At 47.8% G+C, this 10,827-nt stretch overlaps 1 long non-coding RNA gene across 1 annotated transcript in view; it reads right to left on the reverse strand.

Moving 5' to 3' along the window:
• Window positions 1-10,827, reverse strand: part of LOC141730478 (uncharacterized) — a 33,015-nt gene that overhangs the window by 20,213 nt on the left and 1,975 nt on the right. The window lies entirely within an intron of this gene.

The raw sequence follows: 10,827 nt of genomic DNA on the forward strand, positions 1-10,827 counted from the left end.
GATGTACAGGAAATGTAGTCTCTTAACTAACCTTTTCCCTCAGCAGAGAGGTTTTTTTGGGTGGTTTCTTTTGTTGAGTTTTTTTGTAGATCTTGCCTTTCAGTGCTCATGGAAACTGGTTATGGCAGAGAGGAAAAAGTCTAGTGATTGTAATGCAGTAGCCACACATCATGCTGGGTTAAAACTGTTGCCAGGCAGCTCCAGGAACAGAATTTCCAAGTCCAAACTTTATGTAAGGCTACTCTCCAGCAACTTCTTCAGCTAGAAGCGGCCCTTCTGGTTCATCCACCAGCTGGAGCAGATGCAGACATGACTGAGCCTAAGACATCCCGTGCAGGCTGCTGCTGTACCAGGGTGGCTGCAGTCACCCGCTCCTGCCTGGGCCCTGGAAGCTGAGCAGCCATCAGCCAAAGGTTCACAAGCCTGCTGGAAAAGCTGTGGACTGCAAGGCACAAAAGCCAGGCTGTTTTACAGGAACGCTGCCAACATTGAAGCAGTCACCACTTGGTCTGACCCTGGAAAGGATAGGATTTCTCAACATCCACCAAAACTCTCTCTTATCTGGGAACATCTCAGATCTTCCACACCTAACTTTAACCACGAAATAGCTCCACAACTACTTTTAACCAGACAGCCAACTTATAAACATATAAGGACAGATGGGATGGAGCCTGCAAGGACAGGCTATTGCATTCATACTTTTCATTTCTTCACAAGGGTGGCAAGGCACTGGAACAGGCTGTCCAGAAAAGTGGTGGCTACATCATACCTGGAAGTGTTCAAGGCCGGGACGGGGCTTTGAGCAACCTGGTCTAGTGGAAGGTATCCCTGCCCATGGCAGGAGGTTGGAATTAGATAACCTTTAATGCCTCTTTCAACCCAAAAAATTTTACTGTGCTATGACTCTATGACTGTCAGTAAAATTGAGGATGAGGTGAAGGTCTTATACGACTCTGTGATCTCCTCCAAAATCTTCCACCATTAGACTTGAAATATGTTTGGATTTTGGAAGGTTTCAGCAGAGAGTGTGACATACAAGATCTGAAAACTCTGGCCATGCTTTGGAAAGACGAGATTTTAAGAGGCAGACAAGAAGGACATCAAGAAAGAGATGGGAAATCAGGCAGTGGGCTATTCACAGACTGGGAGACCTCAGAAAAGCATCAAGGATCTGGCAACAAGTAGTGACTTCAGGCAGAGCTAGAGCACAGAGAATAGCTACAGGAGCCAGTCACCTGGGAAAGCTGCTACAGTAAAGTTTATGTTGGATCAGACTGTCCTCAGGGATTTCTGCAGGAAGATTGAAGAGGCTGCTGAAAACTCCGGAAAAAGAGTGCAAATGGGCCATAAAAATGAAGGCACGTGGGAGGAATGATTTTTTTCCTTTGGCCGAAACTTGCGCAGAGACTTTTGTTCACAGATAAATTTCTTGTCCTGAGGAACAATCCATCACTCTGGTATACGAATACTGGCAGAGATGGCATCATTGCCAGAATGCTTGTTAACTGTGGTCCTTCCAAATGTGACCAAGAAAGGGTTCTTCAGCTTCCTTATGTGACAGGAGAGGGAGATCCCTGCTCCTCTTCCTAACTGTTGTAAATTGCCTGCTCTTCATGGCACTGTCTGCTGAGTCTACCCTGTCAAGCTGGTCTACATTTGACTTGAGCCCTCAACCACCTTTTGCCCATTTTGCACTCACTGGTTCAATCTCAAATGAAATATGAAAATTAACTGCCCTAGAGGAAGGCAAATATTTCAAGGCATCATTTATACCAGACTTGTTTCAGACAGAAGGATGGTGACCAAAGGTCCACGGATCCCAGTGGAATGTGCAGCCCACAACTATGGAGCAGCTCTCCTGGAATTCTCTTTTGTAGGAAGGCTGTACTTTCTTACCCTGTTGGCATCACTGTCCTCATGCCAAAGAGCACAGAGTTGGCTGGCATTTCCTGGGACCACTGCGAGAAGCGCCCTCAAAGAGACAATGCCAATGTGCCAGAGCATGCCTTCGGTCTGAGCGAGTTCCTGTCAGCCTGATATGCAGGGGAAATGCTGAATTAATTCCTGATGCCAACACATGCATCCCAACACAAAGATGTCACCCACTGGCACGAGTGTGTTGAGTCACAGCATTTCCTCAGGCTGCAAAAGCACAACACTCATATGCTCATACGCTGTTTCCCAGCAAAGATCCACAAGGGTTCCTGCTGTGAGACCCATGTGCTTCTCTCAACCTCACAGTGACTCTTCTGAGAGCTAGGCCAATTCAAGGCATAAGTGGCCCTGACTTTCCTTCTCCCTCTCTCTTAGCCCACCTGTGCTTCTCAGCACAGCTGTAAAGGAAAATAAAGCTGTACAGGAAGACTGCAGAGAAAGCCACATGCCCTAGGTTGTGAAACTTGGTTCACAGGAGGCTGTAGAGATTCCCTCCTCAAGAAAAGAAAAAGGGAGGAGTGCAGGGGGGAAAGAATAGAAATGATGGCTTGGACCAAGTTCAGGCCTTTGATGTGTGCTCTGAGTCTGGGAGGCCAAGAGACACTTGAACCTTGAAGGCCTCACTATTTCTGTGCTGGGCACAGACTCTGCTTTCCCTCAACTCCTTCCTGGATTGCTGCATCTGCTCTAATTTCAGCTGCCTTTTTTAGGCATGTGTTCTAATACTACTTTTTATGCATCTAGTTTAATATCACTTATTATTTCCTTTAACATTGAGTGAAACAATCCTTAGCACCAGTCTCAAGCCCATGGACCAGTGTGTCCCATGGCTGTTCATCAGATGGTGGCAGGAACTCTTTTGGGGTATCCACGAGCAGTGCCAGGCAGCAAGCAGGGCAGAAGAGGGAGTCAGGATGCTTCCTAGGGAAAACAAGGGGAAAGGTTGCGTTGTTCAAAGGGTGAAAATGCCTCCCCTCACCAAGGAGGTAAGGGAGTTAGGTGGCAGGCTGGCAGTGAGGCCCTTCAGCTCTTGCTCTGTGTACTTTTGCAATTACTGCACAAGTGAGAGAACAAGGGGACCACCGCTGCAAGCCATCTGTCAGCAGTGCCAGGGAGATCTGTCCCTGGCTCACAAACACCACCTGTGTCTCTCTGCTCTGACGGCCATGCCTGTCTATCTTAAGGGAGCCAGCAACTGGAAAGCAGAGGAGGAAGATGGAAAAGGAGAGGTAAAAAAGCTGCTGGTCCCGGATGGATGGACGGACAGAAAATTATTGCCTTTAGAATCCTGGGGGACAGGTAAATTGCAGGGGAAGCTATAATATACCATAAAATTAATATCTTTAGCTGAGGCTGTGATTTGACACAGACAGGAGAGTTATGAATTTTAGTTCAAGAGTCAGTATTATTTTAGCTGACCCTTGAGGATCAGGATTCACAGGCAGGAGGCAAAGTGGATGTTGTATAAAAATGTTTCCCTACCAGTAATAGGGCCTGTGTAATACACAGTTTTAGGAAGTGTATTTGGTAGAAGAAATAAAATGTATCACATTACAGGTGAGAATATGTGGGATCCAAAGTTTTGACGTGTCTGAAGTAAGACAGCTCTGAAAATTAAGATAACTGGGTCAATGACAAAATATGTTTAATGCCTTTGAGGTTTTGCTTCTGATGAGTATTTGGGTCCTCACCCCTCTGACTTTGGATAGGAGAGGGGGTGTCAAGCAGGAAATGTCAAGCAAAGGCAATGAGAGCAGAGAATAACCTCGGCTGCAGTGCAAGGCAGACACTTGTCAGGGATTTCAGCACTGCAGGAGACTGGGAAGGACAGCGGCCTCAGAAAGAGGCACCAGAAGAAGGATCTGGTTGGAGAAAAGCCAAGTGCCTTTTGACATCTCTGTTCTCTTCCCTAACTACTACACCCCTTTAAATAAATAAATAAATATCCCCAGATAGATGAGGAACAGTCTGACTTGTGAGAGCTAGTCCAAATTGCTCTGTTTATCCACTAGATCCACCCGAGCAAGAGCATGCTCCCAGGAGCTCAGAAGGAGGCACGGCTCAGTCCAGAGCCACGACTTTGCCTTGAGCAGCAGCTTTAGACAATTACCCCCAGTCCTGCATCCTGCACCCCACCTCTGCTGTGCTCCAGACCATCAGGATTAACAAAACAAGGCACTGAAATTCAGCCTCAGAGGAGGTGGCAAATTGGCAAGCCAAGCTGGGACCTGCTTGTGGGAGCAAGCTCTGTCATTGAGGGAGTGAAGCCATCCACCCTCCCTGCACATGCACATTGTCCTCTCCATCACACTGGGGACAGAGGTGTCCCAGCAGCAGCTGCAAGTCACAAAGGATTTGTTGTAGAGAAAAAGCAAAGGCCAAAATACACACACAGGTTGCCCTGCAAGAGCTGATCCTCCTACTTGTCAGCAGTGTAACCGTCTGGAAAAGTATAATTATTATAAATGTAATTAATAGTGATCTTGGAAGATTATAACTTTCTCTCCCTATTCTTCTTTCTCCCTCCCCACCCCCCCCTTCCAAACTTTCTGGTTGTGCTTATTTTGGCAACCCTAAAATAGTAATTTGATGCAAACTCTGACCACAAATCCAATGGAGCTTGATAGGCTTTAAACGAGGGGAGGGGGGATAGGCAGGGGTGATGGCTTTAATAACTGTTCTTGGAGAAAGGCCATTGATGTGTTTTCATTACTCGGAAGAAAAAGAAAGCCAGAAAGAAAACAAGTGGTAGGACAGGCATTAGAAAATAACTATGAATAATTATAGAGTGGGGGTAAGGAGAGGTCCAGGGAATTACTTCAGGGATATAATCATGAGCCCACATCCAGGCCAGTTACTGGTGGCTGAGAAGAGGATGTATCCAAGCAGGGTTTGAGGGCCTCTCTGGTTTGGGACCATCTCCATCCAGTCCTGCATGAGCCCGCACACCCATCACAGAACCTGCTGTCCCCAGAGTCTCAGCAGGACCCTGAAATGCTTCGTGCATTTCTGATCCTACAGCACTCTGCAGACCTTCAGGGACGAGGCTCCATGCGTGTGTCTGGGATGGGACAGAGACAGGATATTTTCCTTTCCCATTGGGGAAGCTGAGGCTCTGAGCTGAAGCCTGGATTAATTTCGTGAGGACCTTAATTGTTCTTTGAATAATACAACTGCTCACGGTGGGTATTTAATGAAGGCAGCTGCACTCAGACAACCCACCAGCAGAAAGCTCTGCAAGAACTCAAGGTGTGATAGTCACAGGCAGGAGAGTTCTCCCTATTTAAAAGGACTATAAATGGTAACAGCCAGCATTTGCTACCCACAGATCCCAGAGTAGTTTGGATGTCCCTGGAAACTTCTGCAGCACCTCAGCAAAAGAGACAGGAGGGTTTCTGAGAACTCTTCAGAATCAGGCTACAAGGATTATGTTTCCTCATCCCTAGAAAGTCTCCTAACCATCCGTACCCACTCCTACCAATGGTGCAGCCAGACACCCATCCATGAGACTCACCATGATAATTATACGTCCCTGGACAGGGGTTTTGGTGTGTTCCTGGTGGTAACATTGATTCAGGCAAGAACACTTTCAGGCACATGGCATCACAAAAAGAGATGAAAAGCCTATATCCATCTTGGCTTATGCACAGAGCAGAAGGGAATCCAGAGTGGTTGAAAGATGAAAAAAGAAAAAATGAAATCAGCAGGGCTCCAAGAGGGTATTTTCATGCCAGCTCCTCAGGCACTATGCAAAGGTTCAGGAATGAACGTGCACAGAGCAGGCTTGGAGGGAGGTCACAGTCAGGAGTCATCTCCGCCAGGTAAAGTACTCCTCACTGCTGCTCATGGGGCCAGCAGCAGGGACATGACCACAGAGGCAAAGGACATCCCACCTCCACCCAGCACACCCTGTAAGGGACTTCAAGATTCTCAGTCAACTCCAAACACATTTTATACCTTGAATCATTATCCAAGCACTGAGAACATGTAAAACCTACAGGCAGAAAGGAGTATCCTTCTTCGAACAACTGAGGCTCCTGTCCTGCCACAGCAACAATCTACTGTATTTCTGTGTCACCCATCACCATGGCACCCACATGCACAGCAAGGTTTCTAGAGCACCTGAGTCTATGCCAGAGAGACAAGGCAAGCCCCTGTATTTTATTTCACTACAAGGTAAATAATTAGCCAATACCTCCAGAAGATAGCAGGCTAGGGCATCTGTTCAAGTTTCCCAGAGACCATCTGAATTTATACTCCTTCTTTATTTACACTACTTTTTCTCCTGGTTATTGATGATGTTTCTCATTTGTTTTTATTAGATGCAGGTGTTTTCTGCACTTCAGCTGGGAGCACTTTCCCTTTTCAGCCAATTTCAGATCTACTTTGTGTCTCAGTCACCTTTTGACTGTGATACTGGAGAGGCAGAAAAAGAGAGAAGGAGATACTGGGTTTTGCTGCCTCAGCAGATGTGTGTTAAAGTGTTTTAGTGATTCAGCCAGTGTGTCTGCCTGAGGCCAAAGGAGAGGCATTGTCTGAATCTAAAACAATTAATAACAAAAAAACAATGTGGGCAGCGAGAAGCGGGGGAAGGTGGAGGTGGAAAGTAGTGAATCACATGGATATTTCCAGCTTGCAGAGCACCTTGACAAGATCTCCAGCCACTTACAAAGACAGCCCTTTAAGTTCATCCTGTCCTCTCTGAGACACAAAAGCCTCATAGGTCCTGTTGCACAGATAAGGGAAATTGAAGCTTCTTTTGCAACTCATCCCCAGTCATGGAGCAGACTGCACTTTTCCAATGCCCCAGGGAGGCAGGTACATGTGTGGCACCATGGCCATGGCATGCATGGCCAGTGGGGCAGGAAACTCACAGCCCCACTTGTTGCTGGGCCAGAACGGTGCTGCAAGGGGCACTGAACTGCTCACCCCACACCCAGGTCCTTGAGAGAGCCACCAGCAACACAATGACCTCTGCTCTCTGGCCGGCCAGGAAGGTGCAAAGGGGAACCTGTGCTGTCTGCTCATGATGAAACATCTGTCTTTTCCCTGTTAGCACAAGAAATTAATTTTGTCTGTGCTCAGGCAAGAGGAATTTGTCCCCTGAGCTATTTCTGCCTCTATCATTTTAACATCCAGTGCATTTATGCTTCAGTCCTTGTGAAAGTCTCTGAGGAAGGACCTCCTGACACCCAGGATCTGATGTCCCTCGCTTACTGAATCCCCCCACTTTGCACCCCAAGCTGGCCCGTGTGGGCCACCGGGAGGAGGAGGCACCCCAGTCACCCATCACCACTGGAAATCTTGGCAGCTGAGCCCTGATAATGTGAAACAGAGCCAACACAGCCCCGCAGAACACCCAGGCGCTGATCTGGTGGGGGGAGACTCCATTTCTACATGCGGTTAAAAATTGATACCCCCATGAGGCATGTTAGAAAGCAAAACATTGATGCTGTCTTCACTGGAAGCATCGGTTGCTTTGTTTTTTTAATGACACAGAAAGCTGCCTGCAAAGAGATAATTTCATTCAGCCTAGCCCTTGCTGGATGTGGAAGGAAGTCCTTAGAGGTGACTCTCCAACGTATCCAGTATGCCACCTAGCCCTCGCTAGCTCTACTACAGCCACTGCTGCGGGATGGGCTGCGGGACCCTGCTGGAAAGGGGCTCCCAGCACGGAGCTGTGAACACTTGCTGGGGTTATCATCGCAAGCAAGAAGGCACTGTCCAAGGGAAGAACGAATATCTCGGGAAGAAATCACATTTTACTTTTGACACTCAACGCAGTCTCCATGCAAAGTGAAATACAGTGCTGATATCTGCACCTCCTGCTGGTGTTCATCTCTGCTTTCCGCGCTTCTGTCTCAGACTTGTCCCATCAGTTCTACTCCTGGTGCTTGTCGTTTTTCCCCCCAAGCTTTGCAGAAGTACTGGCTTTTTCTTTTTTTTCAGAACAATGCTTCGGGCCCCTGATTTCACAACTATTCTGTGTTTTTTAATGCTTGCTCATGAAAAAAAAATTATACATTTTCCTGTATAAGCATTATTTCGCTAATGAGTTTCAGATCTAGAAAAATCGGACAGTGGTTCTGGAGAGAGAAGAAAAAAGTATCTTACTTTTGTATCTGTCATTCAGCTCTTAATCTTTCTAGATAGCCTGAACTTTTTCTTTATGTTCTAAGTGCTTCCAAAACACACAGATTAGCCCAAACTGATTAAAGTATGTGTTCCATACTCTTTATCATACCCAGGAAAGTCAGTGCTTTTGCATATTACTGAGATTATCATAATGAAGTGTAACATATCTGATATGTTAAGAACACTAACTGCTTTCCAAATAATTATTTCTCTTTTTGCAGCAGAGCTATATGTAACACATAGAGCCTATAGCAATGAAATGCACTAGAAGACACTAACAGAAATGCTGGTTTCCTCTGAACGCTCTCTGTTCACTCCCTCGAAATAAGAGAGCATGTCTTATAAACATAAAACATGATTGTGATCTCCCCTGGAAGAGCACAAGCCAGGAGAAATGTGATCTTTGTGAACTGCAGGCTCTCCTACAGCTCATGGCCAGCCATACCCTGCACACTGTCCTGTGGCTGTCTTAGGTTGCCAGGGCAGTGGGAGCTTTTTGGTGTCAGCAGAAGATGCCATAAAGACAAACCTTGTGAAAAGCATGGAGAGAGCACAGACCAGGGGTCATGTGCAACTCCATCCCAACTGCTAGCCTCAGTGGGTCAGTACAGGTAGCAGCCCTAAGATCCCCATAGCTGAGACTACTTTCATAAAACGGGGGAAAACCTGCCAAGAGAGCACCTCTCATGGCTAAAATATCACCATTTTCTGGCTGAGGATACAACTCAGTTTCCAGGCAAGATTTTGTGGATGAGTGTCCTCACAGGACAGCACAGGAGCGAAACGAGGCTGGCTGCAAGACAACTTCACCTGACCTGGGTTTTGGCCCAAGAGAAATTTCCCGGGCAGCCCCAAGTTGGAGCAGCTTCCCCTGGGATCCCTCGCAGGATCTCTGCCCCGTGGCAATCCAGCCGTGCCCAAGCCTCCCATGCCAGGGCTTGCATCTGGGCTTGATGGAGGCAGTTCTCTACATGCCTCACCATTTTGTGTCTCGCAGGTAGGAGTGGGAGTGAAACCTCTCCTCCACCCCTCAGATACTCTCACTGTCTCTGCACCAGGCATTAATACGGGGCACTCTGCTTCTTACAGGGCAGATGAGAGAACGAGGAAAGCCATTTTTCTCCTGCTCTAAGCCCTCTCATAAAGTGTTTCCAGATCTCCAGGTGAGCAGTGCTCACTCTCTGCCTGGTGGTATTTTCTGCAAAGCACCCATTCAGACCAGTGGCAGATTCTCATAAAAAACAGTGGCAGGATGCAATTAATATGCTGTAAAAGCCCTAAGTGTCAACTGGAGAAACCATTTTAAAGCATTTCAAAATAAAACCCCTGGGGAGTGCTTTTCTTACCTTAAAGGTGCTTCTATTTCTTACTTTTTTTTTTTTCAGTTAACTGTGATCTAAGCAGAGATTCAGGTAGTAATAAATAAAACCTCTGGAAAAAACTCTTGGTTGAAAGAAAAGCAAAAAACCACACAGCCAAGCTTAGCAATGTTGTTTTCTTTTTTAGAGGGCAAGGGGTAAGAACAGGAGGAATTTGATCTTTACTACTGAGTGCACATGGGGTAGAAAAGCAGTAAAATAAGGAACACCTGAGAGCTGCAAAGAAAGCCTTAAACTGGAAATTTTGGAGAAGAAGGAGTTAATGCTTTTAAGCAACCATCTCTCCTCTTACCATAGATAAGGGTGCATTCTAGTGGCAAAATCCATGCAATGCAGCTGCACAGATGACTGATCTAAAAAGAAACCTGGGCAATATGAAGCTTTGGAGGAGTGTGTGCCTGTGTGGAAGGGGGGTTGACTTGAATCGCACATAAACCTCACTCAGAACTAGCTGATCCCTTTGAATTTCCCAGTGCCCTGGTAGATGCCCCCGAGCTTGAGCTTCTGAGCAGACTCCCACCCTGGGTTCTGCTCACCCCCTGCTCCAGGTGTAACCCCTGAGCACAGCTGCGGGGGCTGCACACCCGCGTTTGGAGATTCCCTCTCCTACGCTTCAGCTTCCTTGCTCCGAGAGATGAATGAGAACTGAGGGAGGCAAGTGAGAAGGACCAGGGCCGGGAGAACTGTAACCCTGAGGAATGCAGCGGTGGAACAAAAGACAACAAACCCCAAGCTGCCCAGGACAGGGGATGAGCACTGCAAAGCGCTTTTTTTTTTTTCTCTTTCTTCTCCCTCCCCATTTTGTGCAGGGCAAGAGGCAGAAGAATGAGCTAAAACGTGCAAATTGGACTTCACATGGCAAAATTCCCCTTCTTTTCTGGCATGCCCTAAGCAACAGCGAACTTTTCCAAAGAGGAATCTAACACAGTGCTTACAAGCAGCCCAGCCCTCCCTCTGCTCACCGTCCGGCCGCGTTAACCCTTGCTGTTTGGGGGTGTCAGGGGCGCACCCCGGCACAGGGCAAAGCCTCGCTGCGGTTTTCAACCTCTCCCGGGGGCAGAGGGAACACGAGAGGAGGGCTGGGCACCCTGCACACACAAAGGCTCCTTGCTGGGCCCGGGAGGGCGACAGGAGCTCCCTGGCAGGCACCCAGCCATCTCCGGCTGCTCACCTTCGGAGCGCACGGGTGCTGCGCGGCCCCCAGCCCGCCGCGGGCTCCGCACCCCGCCAGCACCGGGCACAGCACCCACCATCAACCTCCCTCCTGCTCCCCAAACTCAGAGCCCTGACCTCTCCCATCCACACTCCCTACAGCCCAGGCTGCCCTGCAACCCAACGGCAACCACTTTGCTGCCTTTTTTTTTTCTTAAACCGTGAA

Source organism: Zonotrichia albicollis, chromosome 10 (genome assembly GCF_047830755.1).
Source record: "Zonotrichia albicollis isolate bZonAlb1 chromosome 10, bZonAlb1.hap1, whole genome shotgun sequence".
In the NCBI taxonomy this organism is placed as follows: Eukaryota; Metazoa; Chordata; class Aves; order Passeriformes; family Passerellidae; genus Zonotrichia; species Zonotrichia albicollis.